This window comes from Xylocopa sonorina, chromosome 1 (genome assembly GCF_050948175.1).
Source record: "Xylocopa sonorina isolate GNS202 chromosome 1, iyXylSono1_principal, whole genome shotgun sequence".
Lineage (NCBI taxonomy): Eukaryota > Metazoa > Arthropoda > Insecta > Hymenoptera > Apidae > Xylocopa > Xylocopa sonorina.
Genome location: NC_135193.1, coordinates 1,469,452 through 1,495,608, shown reverse-complemented (window position 1 = coordinate 1,495,608; position 26,157 = coordinate 1,469,452). Strand labels below are relative to the sequence as shown.

General features: G+C 42.9%; 1 long non-coding RNA gene across 1 annotated transcript in view; it reads left to right on the top strand.

Annotated features, from left to right (window-relative positions):
• LOC143429378 (uncharacterized) overlaps positions 1–25,743 on the top strand; it is a 45,156-nt gene extending 19,413 nt beyond the window's left edge. The window contains exon 2 of the long non-coding RNA XR_013102524.1: positions 25,603–25,743. This is a non-coding gene — a long non-coding RNA (uncharacterized LOC143429378). The remainder of the gene's footprint in view (positions 1–25,602) is intronic.
• Positions 25,744–26,157: the final 414 nt, after the last annotated feature.

Below are 26,157 nucleotides of genomic sequence, written 5' to 3'. Positions count from 1 at the left end.
TCTCTCTCTCTCTCTCTCTCTCTCTCTCTCTCTCTGTGTGTCGCTAAACGAGAACTTTTTAGGGTAAAGAATTTGTGCAACACGAATGAGGTGAAACGTTGAAGGATGCTTCGACACAGGATGACATAATCGCAGCGAGGAGATTTTATAACTCGACGTTGCGAGGGGGGTGCAACTAACGAGCGTGACTGTATCCTCTTTTAATCGAATCCTCTACCGCAGGAAGAATACCGAAACAATTAATGTTACTCATAATACAAATCGATATGAAACATCCTAATATGCCTCACTACGAAATGTGCAATAATTTTCGAACATAGAATAGCTTTGTAATGTCTCATACTTGAAATTGTTTTAGAAATGGTCGTGAGTGAATAGACACGTGACGTGAGAACAGCCGGTGGGAAGGAGCGTATAGAAGCGGGCATTAATCTCGCCTCAAATGAAGTGTTCACAGCGAAGCAAAGTTTTACGGGAGCCACACGGCCAGATCAATTTCCAGAGGCACGTGCGGCCCCGCATGCAAATAACCGGAAAAGCTCGACGGTCAGCAGGATTCAAACTTTCACACGTGGACGAGCACTCGAGCGGCGCCCGTAAGCGCGCGGCGGAAGAAAAAACATCTATGTTGTCCACCGTAAAATCCCAGCTGCTGCTCGTTGCTTCCTTTTTTCCTCGTAGATCAACGCGAAGAAGGAAGACTTGGCTGGTTCTTCGAGTTCTCTCAGGTATACACGGGCGATTTCGAGACCGTGCAAATTAAAGTTTCAACGAGGAAGTTCGTTGAACGAAATCCAAAAGGAGGAGGACAGAGGGCGAGGCGGAAAGATAGAGGAGACAGAGGGATAAAGCTGGAATTCTATCGGATCCAGAGGAGTGTTCCGCCGGCGAAATTCGCCTGGTTTCCGTCACGATCGATCGGCCACGGCCACTACTTCCGCAGGCATCTAGCCACTCCGTGGAATTGCCGACGCTACTGCATCAGATTATGCGGCGAATTCCACAACTTATGCACGGAATTAGATTTATAAGATCGAGCGATTTCTCGCGACCATCGGGGCTAGAATGCGCCACATACTTGGCGTTCGCGCGATTAGGTACCTAGTAGTCGAGATTGCTCCTCGAACGAGCGACCGACTCTCTTCTAATTTAATGACCTTCGGAAATGTTTTTGGTAGACATGGAATTTAATAAGGTGACTACAAAGAGACTCGGAAACGATATTTCTGGTTGATTTATTACCTGCATTGACATTTAAAAAGGTGAAGAGGAATGAGAAATTTTATTCATATAATTTGTCTAGGGAATTTTTTTTCTAATTTCCTTTACAACTTTCTCTTTATTTTACGTATTTATCTAGTAAGTGAACATTTTCTATTTACCAAAATGAAGCTCGTTGGAAAAAATTATCGAATCATCTCGCTCCGACTTTCGATTCCCAAGATATTCTCGTGCTGCAAAGAGAAGGGTAATTTTTAATCGGTTACTGCGTCTGTCCTCGTTGGAACACACTGACCTACCTCAATCGTTAGCCACGTGAGCCGGTCAATGCCAGACGTATGCCAGACAGACTTTTACTATTACTATCAGTGCGTACACATTTTCCAGGAAATAATGTAGGTCAAGTTCATTCATAACCAGTGCCACCATCTTACGCGCCGTTATGAATGAAAAAACTTTGAGCCCTGATATCTTAGCAACCGATTCAGATATCGAAATGAAACGAAAACTGATATGATTGTCATAATTTTTTCTATCTACTCCAGACTGGTTTCGGTGACCAAATTTTTTGTTTTCTTTTCAGAGCTGTTTCATAACATAGTCGAATATAAAGAGACTTTACATGATTTCCACATCTTTTTGTTGCGTGACAAATAGTAGACCGTCTTTGTAATGGGACACGTGTTATTCGTATCTGAAATCACAATATTTGCTGGTGTTGGAAATTTAAGAGCGGAATGAGACAAACAACTGCTTTGTATACAGTGCTGGACAAAAGTATTGGCACAGCATGATTGTTATGATAAAAATGCTTATAACTATGAAACAAATTGTTAAAAAGGAAAAATTTGTTTACACGTTTATTTATTTATTATTCTAGATTATTATTTAACAGAAACAGTAATATAAATAAAGTGATATGCGAAATAATAACAAAAACATATTTATTGAGCGTTTTAAGCATGGACAAAAGTATTGGCACAAATGATTGAAAGTACTTAGAAATTAAAAATTAATATTTGGTTGGCCCTCCATTCCTCATGATAACTTCCTTCAATCGTTTTGGCATTGAAGTTACCAATTTTTTTGTAAAATCCGGCTCTATATTGTTCCATTCTTGTAAAATAATAGCTTTTAATTGGTTTTTGTTTGTTATATTATATTTTCTAATTTTTTTTTCTAATTCATTCCAAACATGTTCGATGGGATTCATGTCTGGACTCTGGGGTGGGGTATTTAATGTATGTGCGGTATTGTAAACGATCCATTGTCGTACAATATAGGCAGTATGTTTTGGATCATGGTCTTGTTGAAAATAAAAATCACGCGGGAGATTTAATTTATTAGCACTTTTAAATAAATTTTCCTTTAATATATTTAAATATACATATTTGTCCATAATCTCATCTATGAATACTAATTCGCCAACCCCAGACGCTGCAATGGAACCCCATACCATGACTCCACCTCCTCCATGTTTCACAGTGGCTTGTAAATGTTGTGGATCCATTTCCGTATTTGGCTTTCTCCAAACTAATACTCTGCCATCTGATTTAAATATATTAAATTTAGTTTCATCTGAAAATAATACGTTATTCCAGAATGTGGGATCCTTTTTTATAAATTCTTTTGCAAATTCTTTTCTCATCTTCCGATTCTTCTTGGATATGTATGGTTTCCTTCTTGCGACACACGCAGAATATCCCGCATCTTTTAACACTCTCCGTATAGTTTTCGAACTTACTTCTTTTTTATTTTCTTCATTTAACTTTGCTCTAAGTTGTGATGAGTTTAATTTACAATTTATTTTCACTTCCTTTACAATTTTCCGTTTTTCTCTAACTGTTAACTTTGAGGGACGTCCACTTCGATTCCTACTTTTGAAATCTGATTGATTCTCAAATCGTTTTACGACACTTCTAATAGTGAATCGACTTCTATTAACACTTTTTGCTATTTCACTATAAGATTTTCGCATTTTGTGCAAATTTAATATTATTTTTCTCTCTTCACTTGTAGTTTCTTTCCCTCTTCTTGACATTGTTGCTTGTTATATTTCCTATGTTGCTAATCGACTGAACTTAAGGATGACTGTTAGAAAAAATGACTATCAGGGAATCCCCTACCTATACCATCAAGTGACAATCGGATTTTTTTCGGAGAGATACAACTACACTAAATTTTGTATAATGTGCCAATACTTTTGTCCATGCTTAAAACGCTCAATAAATATGTTTTTGTTATTATTTCGCATATCACTTTATTTATATTACTGTTTCTGTTAAATAATAATCTAGAATAATAAATAAATAAACGTGTAAACAAATTTTTCCTTTTTAACAATTTGTTTCATAGTTATAAGCATTTTTATCATAACAATCATGCTGTGCCAATACTTTTGTCCAGCACTGTATATGTATTATGTTTGCGACGGAGTTCGCTCTTGAATGGCACTTGTTTTAAAACAGTTGGATGACGACGACTGAGAGAAGAAGTCTTCCCGACTGTGAGAATATTACAGAAATTTCGTTTTCTTTTCGGAGCTATATAATATAATTCGGTATAAATACACTTGCATGCGTATTGGTGGAAGCTCGAGTAATTTTAATGCAGATTTCACACTATTCAAGAGGGTATAAAAATGTTTAATGAATCCAGATTAGTTTCAATTATTAAAAAGAAAAAAGAAGAAAAGTAACTACCATTATACTTATACATATACGTACAAGATAAAGGGTGTTCGAGTATTCATGGCGAAAAAAATAAGTCGAGCGAGACCGCGTTCTGAAACTCGATTTTCTTGGCGAAAAAGTTTTTTTTCTACCGTGAATACTTTTTATCCCTAAGTGGTATCCTCCTTTCTTCCGAAAGTTTCCGAATTTCGGGAAAAATGAAAACTCGATATTTTCAAATGTAAAATGATCGCGTTCTCTTAAAGGAAAAAAAGATTATCGTCTCGGTGGAAAAATCCATTTGAACAATTTCATGTTTATAAAGCGGAGTAAAAATTTTCGGAGAACAATCAAAATCGATTCCGCGAGGAAATGATCCATCGGGTCCATCAAAATTCAATAGCACCGAGAGGGATATTAATAAACTCGGTCGATGCAGAGAAAAAGAGAAAAGAATATCAAGCTGGGCAAATAATCCGCGGCGGACCAGGTACAAAACAGGTACACGCCCGCGCAAATGTATTCCCCTCGTCGAATATTCATCCCGTTCGAAAATCTGACGAATATCGTGGCACGCGGCTGTTTCCATGTTTGCGAATAATAGCAGTCGCGTGTCCCGGGTAAAATAGTTTCGCGATATTTGAAAAGCAGCACGACGTATCCTCGCTGCTCGACGATGCACCCGAACGATCGGTCGAATTTGGCGGGACAAGGAAATAATTAGTCGCAACTGTTAATTGGCCGTCCGACTACGGCCATTCTCGACCAGCGAGTCGACCGTTTATCCCATGATTAATGGACCGACCTGGCCGTGTAAGTTAATTGCCGGACACGATAAAATAATGTAAATACGGTTTAATCTCCGCGCGGCTGGCCGTGTCAAGCAGCCTTTGTCGCGTTAATTCCATCGAGACGTCCACGACAGATTTCGCGCGTTTGTTACGCGATACACGGGGGCTCGTTAATAACCGGATCGATCCTGGGCCGCGTTCCACGCTTTGTTCCGTTGTCGCCGATGGAAAAATCCGCGGGAGCCTCGATCGGCGCCGGTTCAACTTTCAACGAATCGGAATTCGAAACAGTTGGAACTGCCGTTAAACCGTGGGACCACTGATTCTGTTCAATACGGGACGCGACGATCGAGTTTCGACAGTGAACTTGGACATTTTTTATCGTTTCGATAGCGTTTCGTTGCTGATTCGAAGCGAAACAATAGTTGCTAGTTAAATTCTGCCATTTATAATTTCTTCTACTTCAAAAATCATTTAAATACAAATATAAATTTAAATATAATATTATTACATTTTATTTGTTTATCATTTGATTAGAATATTATCGTTTTTATATGATTACGTATGCTCTATATGGCTATAATGCCGTTTGACAGTGAAAGAGTTAATGGAGGAAAATTCATTGTTTTCTCAGAAAATACAAGGAAACGAGATATCGAAGGGGATTCTGAAACATTGTAACAACGGTAACGGAGATACAGACTACGAACCGAATTGAAATATGAATTGAATATTAAGTCAATGATCAATAATTAAAAATGACTATAGTCAATTTGAAGGGTCCTCGCATCTATACTTTCCTCCATTTAAACTAAAAATACCAAAAAGACCGGAATAATAAAAATATCGAAAAATAAAATATCAAGATCATATCATTCCGCGCGGTTTTGTAAAAAATTCGGTTGGTTCTGGCCTCAAAAAAGGATGTCTCGAATCGAAGCTTGACCGAAAAAAGAGTGTACCGGTGTAATAATTAACGGAGAGGAATACGGACGATGCAATCGAGCTCGAAACGGGCCACGAAAATGGGCGGGGGGGGTTCTTTCATGCGACGATTGCATCGAGAGAAGCTCCGAATGTCCGCGGCTAAACTCGCAGAGTACTTTCGAGCTGCTCGAAGGGATTGTTGCCCGACTCTTATGGGCTCTTATAATTCCTATACGCATGCAGACACGCGTTGCCTCTCGAATAGATTATTACGTGCATTCACATCGAGTCCTTCGTCGGCCGCAGAATTATCTGCCACTTGTACGTTGTTACTGTAGAAGCAGTTAATTCAGATACAGCAGTGTACCTTTCGACACTCTGACGCGCGCTTTTATTCAACGAATAAAAAATAAAATATAAGAAACTAGCGTCAACTTTAAGTAGCGGAGTTGGCCAGATATCGCTTCGAATTATTCTCGTTCCGAGTGGAAGCGCGAGCGAGCGTGGAATTTAAATTAGAATTAGAGTTCCTTTCAGCGCGATAAAAACGGAGCTGGTGCTTAATCATAGCGGAATTCTTCCGATTGTATATCTTTCAGGATTTTTCATTAATTCCCCTCCCGTCCGTTCCGCGCGGCCACAACTCGTTTAGTCGGAACGGAATGACGCGTGGGAAATGAGAGTCTTTTAATTCAATATGCGAGCGCCGTTCTTTTCAATGTTGCCTAAGACGTCGTTAACTTTCATCGCTGCCGGCGCCTAAGCACGTTCGGTACCTTTATCATTGCTCGCATTTCATTTAATTCGCCACTCCCGCCCCGTTCCGCCGTGGGAATTACGAGGAACGGGCGAAGGAATGGCGGAATTTACGGTGACTACGATGTAACGAGGCGCTCGAGTCTTCGGCCCGCGAGTATATATCGGGTTATGGCGGGGCAAAACAACCCGGCAGTTGTCATGGAAGCGGTAAATGTTGCTTTACATAAAATATCCCATCCGTTTCTTCGCTGGCGAACGGCGCTCGACGCGTTGTAAAAAGCTCAACGATACGGCTCGAACGTGAAATTCCACCGCACGTCCCGACTACTTTTCAAACCCGTACCACATTTTTATTATTCACCCGCTTGTTTAACGAATGCGATATTAAAAAAGGAAATTTTTCATCACCGGCTTAGTCGGTTTTTTTCTACTCCGAAAAGGTGGGACACGAAGATTAGAGAGATGCGCGTCACTGGCGTCAATTGTAATAGTATCCGTTTTAATGAATGTTGCGGAAACATTTGCCTCTCCTCTCTGATTACGTACACGCGTAAATATATGTTCTCCGAATGTAAAAATATTGCGAAATCCACGGATATTTGTTCGCGCGTTGCGAAAACGTGTAATGTTGAAATTCTAAATGAGACGCACGCCACGATGTAGAACTGAAGTGAAGCGAGGTGAAGTATAAATTTCGTAAACGTTACCGGGCGGGTATCGTAAAGGTGCGGACGCGGGAATTGCAAGGGTTGCCGGATGGTACGTGAGAAGGGTGGAGAGCCGCGCGAACGAGAGGCGTCTTGGTGGGACATATATCTCCAGGATGCCAAACGGTCACTACGTGTTTCGTTTTGTGTGTCAGACCGCGACAGTTTTATCCGTCAAGTCTGAATGAAACGTCCTCCGAGCGAAAATTCCGTCGTCGATCACGTTAAAACGTTGCAAACACGCGACACCTGACTTCGCGTGAAATGAAAAATACTCGACCGATGTTCGATCGTCGCAGCTCTTCCCGCTGGATTCTTCTCCGCGCCCGGCGATATCGGCGTTTTAATCCCTCCTCTACTTCGCTTTTCGATTTTCTTGCAATTTTAAATAGATGTTGCGATTTATTCTACTGTCAGAAGGAGAACTGAAATTCGAACGCTCGAAATGGATTCTGGCGCGCGCAGATATTTCAGTCCCTATCCCATTCTCTGTCGTTCACAAAAATCCCGCTGAACCAGAATAAATGTTTTAATTTGATTTCGATACGAAGAATAAGTAGCGAGAGAATCTGTAAAAACGGTGGTTGGGACGGTTAGTCTGCCATTTCTTTTGCTAAATAAAAATATTTGTATACGTTCGATAGAAAAAATGTCCCCAGGAAAGGACACAAGATGGAAGAAAAGGAGGAAGAAATGTTCGGAAAATTCTCAAGGACTTCGATCCGGTCCTCTTTCACGCGTAAACACCCCCACTACTCTGGCAACCCGAGGATAATTCGATTCTCAAGAGCAGTCACGGAGGATCCGTTGTCCTACGCCGTCAAGGGAATAGGACAGCCGCTGAAAAGGGGACACGTGAACCGTGTTCTCCGGTGTATCACGCGGCGCCGATGCATCACGCGAACGCGAAAGATGGAATTGGAAATAGGAGGAAACGCTCCTCCGTATCTATTCGAGTTTTTCCCGTCAGAACGAGAGAAAAGATCACGCGACGCGAAACGAATCAGATTCGGCTTATCTTAATTCCATCTCTGCTTCCCGTCCCCGGGAGGGCGCGACTAGATTTAACCGGTCTGCACACGATCGACGCTACCGATCGATACAATCTGATGATTTCTTCCGAGATATCTAATAACTAAACTTAGTTGTTAATATCGTAATATCGTAATATAGCGAACGCAGACAAACATTGCCAATGGCTCGTTTAGATCACCATCGCTCGTCTGCTGAGGAACCGAGGAACCGAGGAACCGAAACCTAATCCAGAAGAGCTCCTGAACTAAGACCGAAGTAGCGAATTGCGACACGGCCTTCATAACCAAGCCAACTTCCGGAATTTGTAATCAGCCCAAGGCGAAGGAATTGTGTCCGTGGGAAAAGGGAATTTTCCGTTCCCCGGTTGTACGGAGCGCGCGATAAATTCTATCGGGACGCCATGGCTCCTTTATTGCGCACCGTCTCCAACCCCTTCCCAACCGGATTTAACGTACAGCGCGTGCAGTGTACATCGATATCCCGCTCGGATGCATACCGGGATAATGGGACTTCGTAGAGGCAATAATTGTCGTAACCCCTGAATTAACTTGTTTAATTCAGGATATCGGGACCGGGGCTCTTGTGCTCTTTTAGCTCGGAAGTGGTCGGAAGAATATCGAGGAATTTGAGGATCGCGCATATTATCACAAATAACTTGCTACGCGTATCCCGAATTTTTAATGATATTCAGAGTAATTTTACACGTTGCCAGCCATTGATGTTAACACACTTGGTTAATCGTTTGGGTATGCGCTTAGAAGACATTGTAACATCGGTTCGAAGACTTCGTGAAATTCTTTTTAATTTTTCTTACACTTTTTACAGAGGTTAGTGAACTTCTTTTGTCACTAACCTGCCATTGTGAATCTTCACAAAATTAAAGGCTAGCTCTTATCGAATACAACAAGAGTTCACTAAAAATTCTCTGCGAGTGCCCGAATAGAAATTCCAGCCCATTAATAGCAATCGGAAATGGAAAAAAAAAAACGCTGAGAGACTGGAGTGCTGAAAATAATTTGTAAACAGAGATGGCGAGTGGGAACGCGGGGTCCATGTGATTAAAGGAAAAATTACTGCGACTTCCTGTCGCCATTCCGCCGCGCGAAACGAGATACGCGAAATACGACCGTGGCTCGGCGCCTGTACCTGTCAAATGCTAGCCCAAGTCCCAAGCGTTCCCCTAATCTAGCAAATCACCCGGTTCCAACACAGTGATTTCGTGATACATAGAGTTGAAATGAACCCCAAGGGGTGGACGCGGGCACAATGCACCAAGGCAGGAGATTAGTAAAATTTCAGTCAACTACCAAGGCCAACGGAATCGCGAATTAAGTTGTAGTTAATTACATAATTCCAAATTTAAACGCGATACCAATTTCACTGATTCCATTCGGCAACAGTTGCAACGCGTAGAATTCATCTTCGATTGAATCTAGAGAGTGTACCAAATGGTGGATGCTCCCGTTATACCGACGTATAAAGAGGAACAAAGTATAGGATCCATTACCCTGTTTATGGGATCGTAAATTATTCTAGCCGTACCTGAAACCTGGAAATGACGAGGCGGACAGCTATCCTGAGGAGGAGATGCGTAATAAAACGTACGGGTAATGCGTTTCAATCTGAACACTCCGAGTGTTCTCCATTGCGCGTCTAACAAGGTTTGCTCGGAGTGTTTGCTATGCTTTTCTACTACTACTACTTTCAAAGTCGTAGCATACAAATTTTACCCGTAATTACTTCATTTAGGCATTTTATTTTTCAATTGCCAATCGATACCCGAGAAAAGATAAAGAAACGAAGAAAGATAGATGCGATTAACCGTAGTCGGCCGGTCCCATTATAGCCGTGGGACAGCGAGCGACTGCGGAACAAAAGCGGAAGAATCGGTGGACCGATGAGGAGAGAACAGGGCCGCGCTGGTAGCACAGGCTTGTGCATAGCTGTGCGTTTCGACGATAACGAACCGGCGGTAATGCCATTAGGCGTTTGCACGTCGGCTCTTCCGCCCCCGCGGTGGTCCTCGAAAATCCCTCGAACGACTTTCGAGGGAGGAAGCGAGAGGGCCGTTTGGCCGTCGTCGGCTCGGGATCGATCGAACGTCGCGAGCATTGACCAGTTGGGTGAAAACGAGCGAAAGACGGAGTCGAATCGAATCAGCCGAACGCTGGCTCCATTAATTACCGCGAGATTGAATTAATGCGCGACGATCGCGTTCGCGCAGGAACGGCTGACTGGTGCTCGAATGAAGCATTCACTCGGTCGAAATGGGACTTATGCGGACGAAGATGCGGCCGGTCTGGCTCAATGAACCGGCAGCGAGCGGGACCATGCCGGACGAGAGGTCTGGATTGGTAACTGTGTTACAAAAGTGAAGCACGCGCGGGGAAACCATTGTTGCGCCAACACAGATGTCCGGAGGAGTCGAGTGGCCCATATGGTCGCCACTATGGTACGCGCGCTCCGAAGTATCATCTTCGACTGTTAAATGCAGAGAACGGGCAGAGAACGGGCAGAGAACGGGGTGCACCTGAAGCACCCTCGATGTCTGGGGCCCGGGACCTCGTTTTTTCTTCGATGTGCAAGCTCTCGAAACGTTGCGATCAGGTATTTTAAACGAGTTGCGATGGATTTTATCGTTTCTGTCAATTTCCGTATAAAGATGCAATTCCCAAATTAAAGATAATGGTATGGATGAATTGTCAGTTAGGGATGTTCAATGATTTTTTTATGAACTGGAAAAATAAGTAACTAAACAAATATTATACTACAAGAAATGGTGAAATTAACTATATGTAATCCGTTGACATAATAAACTGTGCAAATCTACGCTATCGATTGATTTTCCAGGGAATTAAGCTCTGTTTCACGATCGCGATCCTTTGATCGAGGTCTTTGGTTTAATTAAAAGTACTTTGAAATCTCTCGAACCTCTCTCGTGAAAGAAGAGTAACAAAACGAAGAGGGGATCGTAAAAATTCGTAGTTCACGCGTGCTCGACTTTTCACCGGCGCCTCTCGAAACGCTGTTTCGTTAAGCATTTCCCAACCGCGGCCGAACATTTTCCGACAAATAAAACACAGAGCGTCCGAGCTTCGAGCGCTTCGCCTTTCATGATCGATAGGCTCGCGAGTTCGTCGAAACTTCACCCGCTCTCTTCTACACGATTCGACGGACGATTCTTCTACAATTTTGATAATCACCCTTATCGTAGAAGAAAAAGTTTAATTTGCATTTCGAGAGTTTCTTCGCGGAGATCAAAGAAAACAAGTAACTATGCGACTGAGTGTCAATGAAATGCAAAATAGACGAAAACGTGGCGCAGCGTTGAGAACCAGTTTGAAGGGGGTTAACTCTCTCCACCCTTTGAAGCGCTGCATAATAATTCCGAGGCACGTTATTGCCGCGCAGATACCGCGGTGTAAAACTGTCTCGTGATTATAGTCGCGACAAAGGGACGAAGGAGCCTGGGTTCCATCGATCGAAGGAAAAAAGAGAAAATAAAGGAGGGAAGAGTCGGGGTCTTCGACGAGGGATATTCCGATGATAACCATCTATGAAGACTGTTCTATCCGACAATAAGAATTACTGGGGTAGAAGAATGAATGTGTCGTAGGAAGCGACGTGACTAACGGACGTGAACATTTATGCTCCGTTCTGGAAGATTTAGTGGACTCGATGAACTTACTTACGCCTCTTTTAATTCTGTTAGTTTAGGAACTTGACCACGCTCTGGCTTTTACAGGAATTCATACACCGTTAGAAATAAATTTCACTTTAGCATTTACTAATTTAAGCTTCAGTTACAATTAGAACTTCTTTTCTATCCTAGAAAAATGAGCTTGCGCAGAAGGAAAAATATTATCAGAAATTTCCACCTTATCCAATATCGAACGCGCAATATATCGTAAGCGCAGACATTAATCTGCATTTTTAATCTCCCCTTTTACCACAAAGAAGCGATTCTTTAGTGGTCATACTTGTCCCGCGTTGTAGGAAACAGCGTTCCCTCCCGCGCAATTTGTTCCGCGATTCAGCATGCATTTTTTATCAGCCAAGCCACGGTGCAATTTTATTGGAACGAGAATAGAATATCGCGTCTGAAATACTTTCATCTGATGCGATATTGATTAGAACGCAAGTACACCGTAACGTAATGTCAGGTGAATAATAAATGCAACACAGAGCGGAACTTTAATTGTCGGATCAACGATCAACGGAAGAGGATTGTAAAGTTGTTGCTTTCGTTTTTAACGTTAATATTTATTGGCCACTTGGGAGCGAACGGTCCTCTTTTACTCGGAAACCAGGTTATTCGATTGTCCCTTCTGTGCAATTATTCGAACGCTTCCATTGTAATTTCGTATGTAAACACCCGAAAATGAGATTAAATGTATCGTGTACCGTGTTCGATCTTATCATTAATTCAAGGAAAAAATTGTATTTTTTATTTAATGCTTCTCAGGTTTAATTCTATTTAATATAATAAGAGTGTATTTTAATTTTTTGTTAGACTTTGCTTCGTTACTATAAAAATAAATATTATATGTTTAAAAAACTATTTTTTATCTACTAAGCACACGTCCAATCTCGTTCTATTTTTCAGTAACAGAAGATTAAAAATGACATAAAAAAAAGCAGGTTTGATTTCTACGTAATCATCAGCGTAACTGTTACGAGTCGAGGAAAGGGTGAAACGGGGGTTCGAGAACGTCTCTAGAATTCTCATCTCTAATCGGAACGTTTCCCGCTGAAAAACGACGGCTAATTCCGCGCAGGGCATCACGGTCTCACGGCCCGCGTCAAACACGATTAGCACTTTTAAACGGTGTTTTAAATGCAAAAGAACGGCGGCAGATTTTCCCGTGGAGAGAGATACTCTGGGTAATCGAATTGGCAGCGTTCGCCATTATGTACCGTAAAAATGGCGGACCTTTTGACTGGGAAGTAAATTGATAGCTACAGTTGGGGATTGAAAATTGAAAAAGGTCTCATTATTCTACCATACCTAGCAATTTTGGCTTAAATGGCTGTTCCGTCTTGTTTTTAAGAAACTTTTGTATATTACAAATATCATAATATGTCTTCTTAATTAACAATTGAAAAAATAGTGGTCAATTGCAATTTGGACGTTTGTGATTTTAGAAATGATCACTTGAGAGGATTTGATGAATATTATATCGCGTTATAGTCCCAAGGTGTCCCAATAGTTTCAAGGCGGAGCACTCTGGTGAATGAAAAAAGTGTTCGTATAGAATAAAAAATGTTATATAGCTAGCTAAAAAATCTTGAATATTGCTTAATTTTTAAAAAATTGTAAATTTTTATTACTACTATGCGTTTATGTAGGTACGAATCAGCGAAGTCGTAGAATCCAGTTGCATTAACGTGGCGCATTGGTTCGAAATTGACGAACGATGCGTACGGAGGTTGGCACAATGTGATACGAATAATCGAATCAGCCAATCGACCCGAGAGTAAATTATGCAGACTACGCAAGGATCATGATTGACCAATTTGATTCCGCATTATGTTCGACGCGTACGAGTTTCTACAATGCGCCCTTTAAGGCGGGCAAATTGATCCTTTTGACGGATTCCATCGACTCTCGTCCGTGAAATATGATTACCAGTCGAGCGTACGCAAAAGCAATATGCGCAAAGTCGAAACTGAAATTGAATAAATTGCTCAAGTGTTTCAATTAAATTCCTCTGTTAAATTACACCGGAGAGCGCGCAATTTCAATTTGAGCGAGCAAAAAAAGAAAAGAGCACGCGGGTGGACTATTATTACTTATTCTTAATATTCCGTCGATTACATTCCGTCGTCGAAAAATATAATAGTAATACTATTAGAAGCTGAAAGTGTAAGTTTTATTTCTTGGTGCCATCCTACACTTTCTGAATATTAAATAAATAATTATGTACGCAAGAGGGGAACGATCTAGAGCAAATAACTACACGGCAGCCGTACGAAACGCGTGCCAAAATATTTCGCGACGCCTACCAACAGCGCATCCCTCTATTTTATTGCCCGCAATTATTCAGCCCGCGAAACGGCCGACAAAAGCGTTTCAGCGGCGGCTTGGAAAAAAGCAAAAATGACCTTAATGTCAAGAGTGTGCCGGTACACCTGTTCCACGGGAATTTTACGACTGCCAGGACAGCAATGGAATGTAAATTCCCCGAAAGACAGACAAGATTTACGGCCGGGGATATGTAAACTGCGCCGTGTCCGTGCATTTACCTGTCCGCGCGAGCTTTCCCCGCCCTGGGGGATGCGTTTCGTAACTTCCCCGAGCGCGCTCTTACCCGTCGCCGCGGTGCATCTTTTCCACTGAAGCGGCAGCCAAAGTCCTCGAAAACGCGACGGAAATCGTTCAACCGCTACGTTCGAGCGGCATTTATTAAATTGTCAACGGGCAACGTTATCGCGATGTTTACAGGCTAAACCGAAACATCGATTGTTAAGCAGCGACGGTGTACGCCGGCCCGTCCATAAAACGGCCGTCCGCGTCCATAAATCCACGCGGAAATTACGGGAAACGATTTTATGCAGAGGCAGCCGGTTTAAATCGAAGCCCCTCTGCCATTTCGTACTGCCGATTTAAAAGTCTGAGAAGCCGCGGAATGCGGGTAGACACGCGATCAAACCCTCGACCGCTTCGAGTGCTGGTCTTCTCGTTCTGTCGCTGTGAATATTTTCCTTCGTATATTCGGAGGAACGTTCGTTATATTACGAACGGTTCCGGGGGATTTAACACTCTTTTATTCTCCTCTATTTCTTATATAATGTACCGTGTCTTCTCGACAGACGTATAGCTAGACTATAAATAATATACTATAACTATACGGAGAATGCGTTTTGAAAAAAAAAGCCAGTATCGCCGATCTAAAAGGTGCCAGTCAGCGGCACAGTCAGAAACTCGTAACGTTCCCAGTCTCGTTATCAGAGATCCAGTGTCCGTGAACGGTGGCATCGACGGGTACGTACGAAAGCCCCTTTCGTTCGTCCTCCTTTCTCCAGCAACGCGTTCCTCGACGCGACCGTCCTATGAATCACCGTTTAAAGGGTCGCGTGTGCCACCGTCGAAATCATTTTTCACGTCGCCGGTTGATTGATACAAACGCGATCCAACCGTGGCGAGAGCCTCGGAAAGGAGACTGCGCGACGAAAAAGGGACGAAACACGACGCTGATGGGAAAGGGTGGAACGACGGAGGAGAACGAAACGAAAGAGGAAAAAAAGGAAAATAGGACAAAGGCGAGGGAGGAAGAGGTTGGAACGGAGAAGAACGACGTGTCCAGTCGGGTTTTACGCCTCGTTCATCTCCGCGAGGTCCGCGGCAATCAGGACGACACCGGCGGGCGACAACGCGGGTCTAATTAAGACGCTGAATTCGTTCTCGATGCTAATCACCGAACGTGTATATTTAAACGTTCGTTAAACGCTTCATTCTGCGCCTGTGCACCTTGCGTTTTAATTCTTTCCTTCCCCAACGGATACTGACCGCGCACTTCTCGAATGGAATCTGGTTAACGATGATATCCTTCCTAGCTAATGTATTCGTTCTTTCTAGTAGTACAGCTATACGCGTAGGCGGACCAAGATGGAGTATGTCAATAGAATAAGTAGATGAACCATTATGCTTTTCTTTTGCATTGCTTTTTAGATACTTGTTAGATCGGTGAACAATTTTCAACGATGAATTTTCCTATATTTAAGCTTTAATGTTCAGTTCCTAATGGACTTCTAATAATACGCCATTTTGGAGAATTGTATTTACTCCTGTTTATTTTAATTTGGACAAACTGAACATGGAAAAGTGGCAAATTTTATAGCATCGTAAAAGAACTTGTATCTAATAATATCAATCTAAATTAGTGATGTGGCGGCTACGATTCCTAGTATTTTCTAGTCGTAAATTTTCTAAAGAAATAACAATGCGTTCCTACGACACAGGACGCAGGTCTGGCCACCGCGGGTTAGCACTTGGCGACCAGACCCGCGCTAGTCGCGTACAGCAGATCCTTAAACCTGGTTTATTTATGACCAATTTCCGTCCGTTACGTTTCGTGGAAACGTTCACTCTCCTCGTCTGTGCATCTATCCTTTTCATTCTGGGATTTCCCATCCTTTTCTATACGCATTTTTAAGGGACGACATTTTCGTCCTCGCGACAGTTCGATTCGGACAGTTCGGTTAGAACGACGCAAGCACATAGTTCTGTTAGAACAACGCTAGCATATAGTTCGGTTAGAACAGTTCGGCGAGAACACCCTGTTCGTTAGAACAACCTCCATATTCGTTAAGAATTGTGAGGTCAAGTTGAGTTTCACTAGAGTCGCGTAGCGACGTAAAAGAAATCGTAGCCATAGCACCGCCCCCAACATTAACAACTGTTATTTTATTGTTGTTTCGCTATCGATGACTATTGTCGACTGTTATATATTAAATTGTGGGCAAAAAGGTCGAGTGTGGTTTCTTACTCCCGTTACATTGCCCTCAGTGATGACGCGTACGTTTGGTACTCAACAAGGTGAGCGTGTTTCATCCGAGAAATTAGGCACGCATTCCATACGATCGCCGTGCGTAGAATAGGTAGAAAACAACAAATTATGAAACAATCTATGCGCGCGTTTCAATCCGGCGATGTCGAATTGTCGGTACGTGAAATGCTAATTCGCGCGGCCGGCGAAATTCAAATGGAAAACTCTTCTTTCGAAGACACATTTCACAATTTGAATAAATCCGAACAATATTTTCGTTTGAGATCGTTGAAGGATACGTTCCCTGGACAACTGCGCATTTGAACCGCAATTCCGTCCGGAGCGGCGTCGAACCGTTCCCATTCACCACCGAATTCCCTTCCGATACGTTTAATGCGCGGATCGCCTGACACGGTCATCAAAAGTTTCGATCAAATATTGTTCGCCGTTCATAATAAACCGGTCGGCCGCGAGCCAGGTTCGCCGCGGAAAATCGAACGATCGGCAAACGTTAAACCGTTTCGGATTATTTGTCGGCGGCGATTATTCCGTTGTACGGCGGGCCGGCACTTTGCCACGGGATTAATTCACCGTTCCATCCGTCAGTCATGAAAACAACAAGCGTGTTCGTCCATTTTTCTCGCGTTTATTCTCCCGGCTGATTTCACCTGTTGTCGACGAAAGAACCAGGATTTCGACCGATCGAATTAATTTTCGTATCGGGAATCCGTTAAATCCGTTTTTGTTAATATTCCAAGAATGATATATTTCAGTGCGTTTGCACACACGCGTTTAGTGAAAATACACGGGTTTTAAATGAAAATCATTCCCGTGATCACTTGCGGTATTTATCGTTCCATTAAAGCAAAGATAGGATTTCGAGTACATTTTAGATGAGATAACATTGAAACGATTGGCAATGTTTGCCAAATACATTTTGTAATCAAAGAACGGGAGGGGACAATTGAAACGAGAGAAAAAGTCGATGGGATCGATGGTAATGGCTGTTTTCATTCGATAATAGTGGAACCGCGCGCGATACTCGATGTTATCGATACAAAAGCAAGAGCTATCGAGATCGTCGGAACGCTCGCATATGTATGTAGCATTGCATGTAATGTTAAACGCGACAACGACCTGTTATCCCGTCCGTTAAATAATTAAATACATCGCCGGTGATACGGAATATTTTCAACGGTGAGGTTGAATTAAAAATTGATCGCTGCTAGAAATGGATCCGTTGTATCCGATTATTGGCCCGTAAAAATATCCAGTACAGTGTATTAATGAACTCGACGGAATTTTCGATATAATTCACTTTCCTCTTCGAACCTAACTACTGATCCTGACTGGTCATTATTTCAAAAGTCACAGATTAATTTCACAGTGAAAATTCATTTGAAGGGAAAATACAGTAATCAATAATTTACATTTCACGTGTTACATGCGAAATATTCCGTACGTATAATGCGAACGTAAATAAAAATAGCAATAATCTTCTCGCATCGGCATTGAAGTGGACCAGTAATCTTTGCAACATCGAAAATGCAGCAATCTTTGCAGAATCTCAACAGAGGAAACACTTGGACAATCATCAGCGAAACGTAAGACAGATCGATGCGAACGTTGCATGATTTGGATGAAATTCGCACGAATAATCCGCGACTTACCACCGCGCTCGCCACCGCCCTTACCTTACACTACACGCTGCTCGTAACTAAAAAGCAGGAACGCGCTGATTCCACGTGTTGCGAGTTTTCCGCGGGGCTGGCGGATCACCCGCGGCACAATGCGGCTGGCTACCGTTGAATTTCGAAAGCAAAAGCGCACGCGACAACGTCCCCAGCTAGAAATGAACGAGCGCCGATGAAAATACCAGCCCGTTGGCTGTTTTTAGCAAACTTCCCACAGGGAACACACACCGCGCGACAAACGCACCCGCGAACGGCCTATTTGATCGCGTTCCATCAAACTCGACTGCCTGGCATGATTATGCCAAAAAGTCCTCCGCGAAGCCTTCCTTCAAATTAACGCCGTTCTACGCGGTTTTTTATCATTTTTTTTAGGTGTGGAAAGTAATTAAACCATTCCAGTCTAAATCGATTCTTAACTCTGCATCGGTTCTGTATTCAATATTCATTTGCATGCGTTTTATATTTCGATTACCACAGTTTATTAGAATGTTTCGTAAGTGTAGCGAGCGTTTCTTCAAAAATTCATCGAGCAATCTGATTTATAAAAGTCCTCCGCGTTTCACGATCAAGCACGAAAATCGACTGGGAATGGCGGGTACCGATGGGAATGGCGGCAGCGTAGACGACGAGAGCTGTACGGACGCGCAAATAAACGTGCACGCTCACGCTCGAACAATTTCAAAGGGCAGTCGAATCGTTTTCAGAGATGGGGTTGATATGAAAAGGGGGTCGTCGGCTAAGACTTTCGGGCTCTCGCAGGACCGTCGTAATCCGGCGTCCATGTATATTCAAATAACCGTCGCGATAAATCTTCTTGCATTTCGTTTATTAACGAGACGACGATCCCGCATCGATTTCCATTACATATATAGCCAGTATATAGCCGTGATTAAAGGGGACCGTTTTACTCGAGGATGCACAGAAAGAATGGAGAACTTTTCCTTTAATTGCTGAAGAATTTTTAGAAAATATAGTGCCGGTGTACAATCTTTTCAAAGTTATTCCTTTTTATGAAATTCCTTGAAGATGACGCAAAATACTGTCGCGTCTTTTATTTAAAACGTTAAATACCTGAAAAAGAAACAACGAACATTCTCCAGAAAAACAGAATTCTTCCACGAGAGGAATCTTTTGCAGAAAAATTACACGATACTAAATCCTTGGAAGTTGGAGGACGACTAATGCGAATTTCTCCTAGAGAATTAAATATCCCATGAACACAAGCGATCTTTCGAAGAAAAAAATTCGTAAATGAAATCTTTACAAAAAGTTAAAAAAAAAAAACATGATCAACATTTCGTTTGTGATGTAAAAAAAATTTAACTTCATTTGTCGGATAATCGCTCAAGAAAAATGCAATTTGCCATAAACTTTTCTCGCTGAAAGAATCCTCCATGAAAAGAAGTACAATGCAAAAAGACAGCTCTTCAGGAAAGAAACGCATCTTCTCATCCGAAACTTTCTTCCCTAAAAGAATCCTCAACAAATAACAATAGAAAATTCTGGAAACTCGTAAGAAGCTTATCGCGCATATCACTCGAGTGGTTAAGTATCCCAGAAGCGGACGCGAATTTTCCCAAACGGACATTCGCAAGCGTTTCACGTTCGCATCCCTTAGAAAGCAACCCTTAAACTCAGTCAAGAGAACACGGCGTCAAATTCGATCACCGGATCAGTCTTGATCCAATAAAATTTAAAGGACAGAGGACTATCTCTATCGGATAGAACGAAGAAAAAAAAGAAAAGAGGAAGGGTCGCGACTCGGAAAGCCGAGAGGAGGAGGAGAAAGGGGAGGAGAAGGAGGGAAATAGGAAGGAACAAATCGAATCCGTGTTTCGCGAGGCACGAGCGCGGAGATACAACATTAAAGTGAGAGAGAGAGAGAGAGAGAGAGAGAGAGAGAGAGGGAGAAGCATCGGCTAACAATACGGTGCTCCAGACCGGTTGAAAGGATTTCCACGACACCCTAAAGTGGCCGTTGAAATCTCGTTAGGCTACGAAAATGCGAGACTGGAGAGCGCGTCTCCCGAAAAGCCACTCGTTCCACGATTTCCTCCCACCCCGTTGACACTCACCAGCATTAATTCTCGTCCCTCGTCTGCCTGCGTTCGTCTTCTTCGCCGTTGCAACGATTCTCTCGGACGAGGATCCTGATGCGATTCGACGCGACAATAGCCGCGCGGGGGAAGAAACTTTTATGACGAGACACTGCGCCGGGGATCGTCGCGCGAAAAGATATCCGGAACGGGCGCAAGTATGTGGTTGAGAGATAGGAAGAGATCAGGGAGTATCACTGGGTGAGATGGAACGGAAAATATTTTCGAGCGGAATGGGGTGAGATAGTGATTTACCGTTGTGATTCCAGGGGATGCCAATTCAGGAATTCTTTTTACCGTCAGAATCGAGTATACAGTATGGAGGAGCTATTAATTAAATTGGCTTAAACGATTTCGTCTATTTAATTAGAATTCGAATTGCTTAAGACATACGAGCACTTGATGTTTACATCTGCTAATTTTCAGGATTTAAACTTTCTCTTTTAGCGCGACGTAGGATTTACAGGAAAGGCGAAATCTTAATTAATATTTTGAAACAATTACGTGTTAAAACAATTATACAGCTTTTCGGAGTACCTACGTATACACGATACGTTGCCGAAGAAAAAGTCTTGATAAAGAATTATACGGAAAATCAAACACATCGTTGCGGTTGTACAACCACTCGATCTACTTATGAAGCTCATAAATTAACAATTTCACGGTGTCCCCGTTTCGAAACGTACTGCGTAATTCAAGGAACGATTAAAAGAGCATTAGGAGCAACAAGGAGCCGGGGAGGGGAGGGGGGGGGGGCTGAAGTACAGCAGCGGAGGTGGAAATCAAAGTGTATCGCCGGTGCGTCGATTTCGTCGCGCTTTTATCGCGCCTCCCGTTCCGGCTCGTTCTCGTGTATTCACCCTCACGCGAGCGTCGCGGAGATTAACAGCCGCGTCGTCATTCGTTTTCGAATGCACGCGCAACGACGCGTCGCGTAGCGGGGTGTGATCGAATCGTGGGGAATTCGCGTCACTTACACGAACACGCGGCGTTCATAATCGCGTGGCGAACGAGCCTTCAACCCTGTGAGAAACCCCGCAACCCCTGACCAACCCCTCAGCGTTCGAATTATTTCGATAACCGTAAACAAGTATCATTCGATGAGTGATGTGCGTAACCATTAGGGTAGATGTTCGATGGTATAATTAATGTAGTGACTTGTCGTGGATATGTAATGAAATAGTAACTACTGAAATCATGACCATACGTCGAAAAACTGAATGATTTTAATATACGTACTAAATTATACGATACGAAGCATCTGATATTCGACTAACCGGCCGTGTAATGCAGAAGCAGCGTTATCAGACATAACAAAAGACACCGAAGGAACCACGCGATAGATCAGCCGTATGAATGAACTGAACGTAAGCACCTATTTCTCGAGCCGTAGCACAAAGGTGTCGTGGTATTGTAATTCCCTAGCTGGTAGCGTAAATCAACCGCGCATAAGTGCTCGGGACGGTTGTTCCCGATATCAGTTAATAACGCAATGGAACAGAACGCGTTGGTCAACATTAGATTGTACGCGACTCGGGCTCGCACAACGGACAATGCCAGCCAGCCTTACGCAGCGGCCGGGCTGCGATTTAATGAAAACGGGATTGTTACGATTCCCAAACAAATCGGGGGCATCGGTGGCCGGCCGGTAATGCCGCTATAGCGACGAAACGCGAATCAATTCGAATGGTAATTCAGCGCCGATGCCCGCCCCGGATTATACGGGTCGAATAGCAATTTTCGATTCCTCGTGACACCGTGCACGCGAGAGCATCTTCCTCTATTCGTAGTCGGACGTTCGAAGCTCATCCTTTTTCCTATACGTACTGCGAAAAATCGATCGTAAAGTAAGATTAACTTGTTGGGGCTGTTGGACGATGCCTTTGACACGCCATTTGTTTCCCGTATGGACGCGTTCGATGACGCGTCAAAACTGTCACGCGATTTAAAGAGCTGCTTAACGTGTTTCCATTCACGCGAATTTCTTCTGCCTCTGACATTGACGAGATCACCCGTATCTGTTGTTAAGCTAACTAGTAATTTTCGATAACAAAGAGACATACTGTAATTAGCGATAATCATAGTGTTCCTAAGCTCGAAAAGATCGGAAATAATCGTCGTTTAAATCGCTGTGCATAAATAATAGCGCAGAGAAGTTCTTTTGATTTAATCGGACGCAAAAGACGATTAGTACGGCGATGTCTTCACGTGCTATTCTGCTACCTTCGCGAGCAGTTAACACGGCCCCTCTTAAACTTCCGGCAAACTTTTCGTCGCTAAAACAGTTTAGACGGGGGAGGGCGACACGGATAATGCCGCCACAACGCGAACTTCTCGACGGCGTCGCAACACCGTCGCAATACCTTTCACACCCCGATCGTTTGATAACGTAATCGTTTAAATTAATCCTTTTTAACGAGCGTACGCGCGTACGCGCGAGGCGGACCGCTAACGCCGGCTACGTGACTTTCACGATCCGGTTAACCAATAGTACCAACAGCCGCGCGAGTCAATTTATGACTTTATGCCCACGCGATAAGCTCTAGCTTTACGAAACGGACTACCGTGTTGTCGGATTACTATATAATACGATGGGGTTACGACAAAAGCATCCCGATTATCGCTACTATCTAACGAAATCATCTTTTCCTCGCGTAAGAGGCCATCGCAAAAAAATGTGTCACGATAAATTCAATTTTTTTTATTTTCGTACGAAGCGCAAGATGAATATGATTTATCGTTCATTCGATAACAGAAATGTTTACAATTATCCGCTTTCCTTTTACGCAGCGTACTGCAATGTTATTGCAGAGAAGCGGACGCAGGAAATCGCGACTGTGATGAAAAGAATTTCATCCGGTGTTGATCATGATATGTAGTTAGTTCCGTTAGGATCGCGACGAACGCGTTAGAACGACCAAGTTCGACGACTTCCGTCGACGCAGGAAAGTTAGCATTAATTCGAATTACGTATGATTTGCCCCGCTTCGGAGCAATCATGTAACGCGCCGGATGTGCATCGCCTTCGTATTTCAACTCCACGTGTGACTTAACGGGGGCTTGGTATTATACGAAATTACGGCAATTTTGCTCGATAAGTACCGCAGGAAGTAACCGCGTTGGGATGTCATTACGCGAGCACAGCGAAAAACTAAATTACCGAGGGGCTGATGGCGAATGCCAATTTGCGGCCGATGCACTGATAATGTCAACAAGATCGCGCGGTCCATTGACACCGTGTAGAATAGATGAAGGGAATGTCAACGTGAAACTTACCCGGTTCGCTATCCTACAGTCCACAAGGAAGTATCACAACCAGACACCACTCGATCCTGTCTCCCTTTCCGCAGATGTCGTCGAGTTTCGCGAAACTTAGTTCATGACCACTAACCGAAAACGATGTGCGTTTGCTCGCATCTAAAATGCAACTTGAACCTTAGCCCGCGCTTTAGTGACTGCCAAGGACTAAGAGTGGGGAACCTCTTCCCTTCGTCCCAATAGTTACGAGAAATCGCCATCAGGTGGCTGTATGCATTTGATGTGATTTTTCAATAGGCGATGGTAAAATCCGTTTCCACCGTATCGACGACGATGCACCGATGCATAATAATACAGGACGCGACTTTATCCTACTGTCTTAATATCGTTCTCGGTGTTACCAATTCAGGCCACGGTTACTGATACATGGTACAGCACCGATGAGATAGAGCGAGAACAGGCCAATCACCCAACACATTTTCATGACCCACGACTCGTTGTAATCGATATCGTTTTAAATCATACATGCTACCGCGTAACTTTGTATACCTAAGGAAAGTGCGTATCCAGTGCAGACGGTTTCCTTAAGTCCTTTTCCCCTTGACATCGGTCGCCTATACTGTATCCTATTTTAACCCCATTTTGAACCCTATATCGTTCCTAATATTTTAAAATTATTTCATATCTTAAAGTTTAAGGAAATAGCTAAGGAAGCTCGCAACTTGTCTGAACGAAGTTGTAGACTTTATCTTAAATTACAAGCGCACGATCAACCTCTTCGAAACTTAGACCATCTTCTTCGCCAGATGTGTTCGCAGAATCCCCCAAATTCAATATTCGCGGATAGGATATTGATTGATCTAGTCAGATTTGGTACCTGGGTGTACATCTAGAGAAAAGCTTACAGTGGACCCCACGGTACATGATCGCGTCCAAAAGACTCGTGCCGTTAATGCACTTCAAAGATTTACGGTGGATATGGATCACGTTCAGCAACCAATTTTTGAACATTCAGTACAAGATCGTATCCATGCCATTACGACGTTAAGAAATGCATTGTACAAACACAGGGAAGAAATAAATGAGTATGTATGATTTTTATTTATGGTGAAATATAAGGGAAAACACTCTAAACCTTTGCTCTCATTTTGTATAATAAATATTTCACATCATATAAGTGAAATTTATATTGTTAATAACTACACGTATATAGAAGAAAACAGTTGTTAACTATACAAAGTAAAAATTATAATATTCAAATACCGAAGTTACTCAATGTATATACGAAATAATTTTTGTGCGCATCATTCGTTTTGAAAAAATCAAAAATTCCAAAAGTATCTTATTTTATTACAGCACATAATAATGGATATACTGCGCAGTTCTATACCTTAAAAGAAGTGGTACGTCTTATCAGTATGACGCGACATCTAACAAAACACTATCACTGTAATGTAACAACGCTCTTCAAGCGTCAACCGACATTGGCATCGATATACTGTGCCTTTCTTCCTTCTGGCAACGTGCCAAACTGAAATATTGTACACGCGTATTAAAAAAATACGATTCTGTTAAAGCCAAGTGCGACAGACTAACATGCCTACGTTTGATACATTTGAATTTGAAAGTGGGTGGAACAATTTCTTAAAACTATTAAAGAATTATTAATTTAACGCGATCGACATGTGAAAACATTTGAAAGTAGAAAACTGTAAAATATATTTTTATTCGCAACTATACTTTTGAAAGGTAATAAAATGTACATTATAGCGTATGCAACATCTTACTACAAAAATCATATTAACCTTATAAAATGCAATCTTCCGTAAAAATTAAATACCTTTGACAATTTCATTCGTATATCATATTCTTTATCGAAACTATTGATACTTTTCAGTGAAAAATACAGAGAATTACTCTCAAATTTGCCGCCAGGTTTCTCAGTAACCAAAGTTCTCGCAAGATGACGCTAGAGCGGACGACCGAAGCGGCATCTCGCATGCGGTACGACGGTACGCAGGGCAAGAGGCAGGGCGGGGTATTACTGACGTCACTTTCGGCAATGTCCGTGGACATTCGAGTGGCCCGATCTAGCCCGAACGGGTCAATGTCTGAGGAGGCTTCGAAAAATTCGTAGCTGGTGTGGTGTTCGTGTGCACGGCGAGGAAGAGAAAACGTCGTTGATCGTCGAGGATTGATTTTACCGCGTAAGTGAAGCTCGCGCCTTGATCCATTTCGCGCCGTCAGGGCCCGAGGCGACATTCGGTAGTAGAGTGGTCTCACGAATCATCGAAGGTAGAGAGGTGAACAACGACAGAGACGGCGACCTCCCCTCAAGCAACGTCGACACGGACGACGACGAAGACGTCCACGTCGGCGTCAGCACGATACCCGGATCGTTTCTCCGCGCAGCACAGCCGGTGATCGCGAAGAAGCGTGCAGAAGCCTGCCAAGTCGATATAACGTCGGGTCTGACAAGTCGAGAAGCGTAAGAGTGACGAGTGGTGA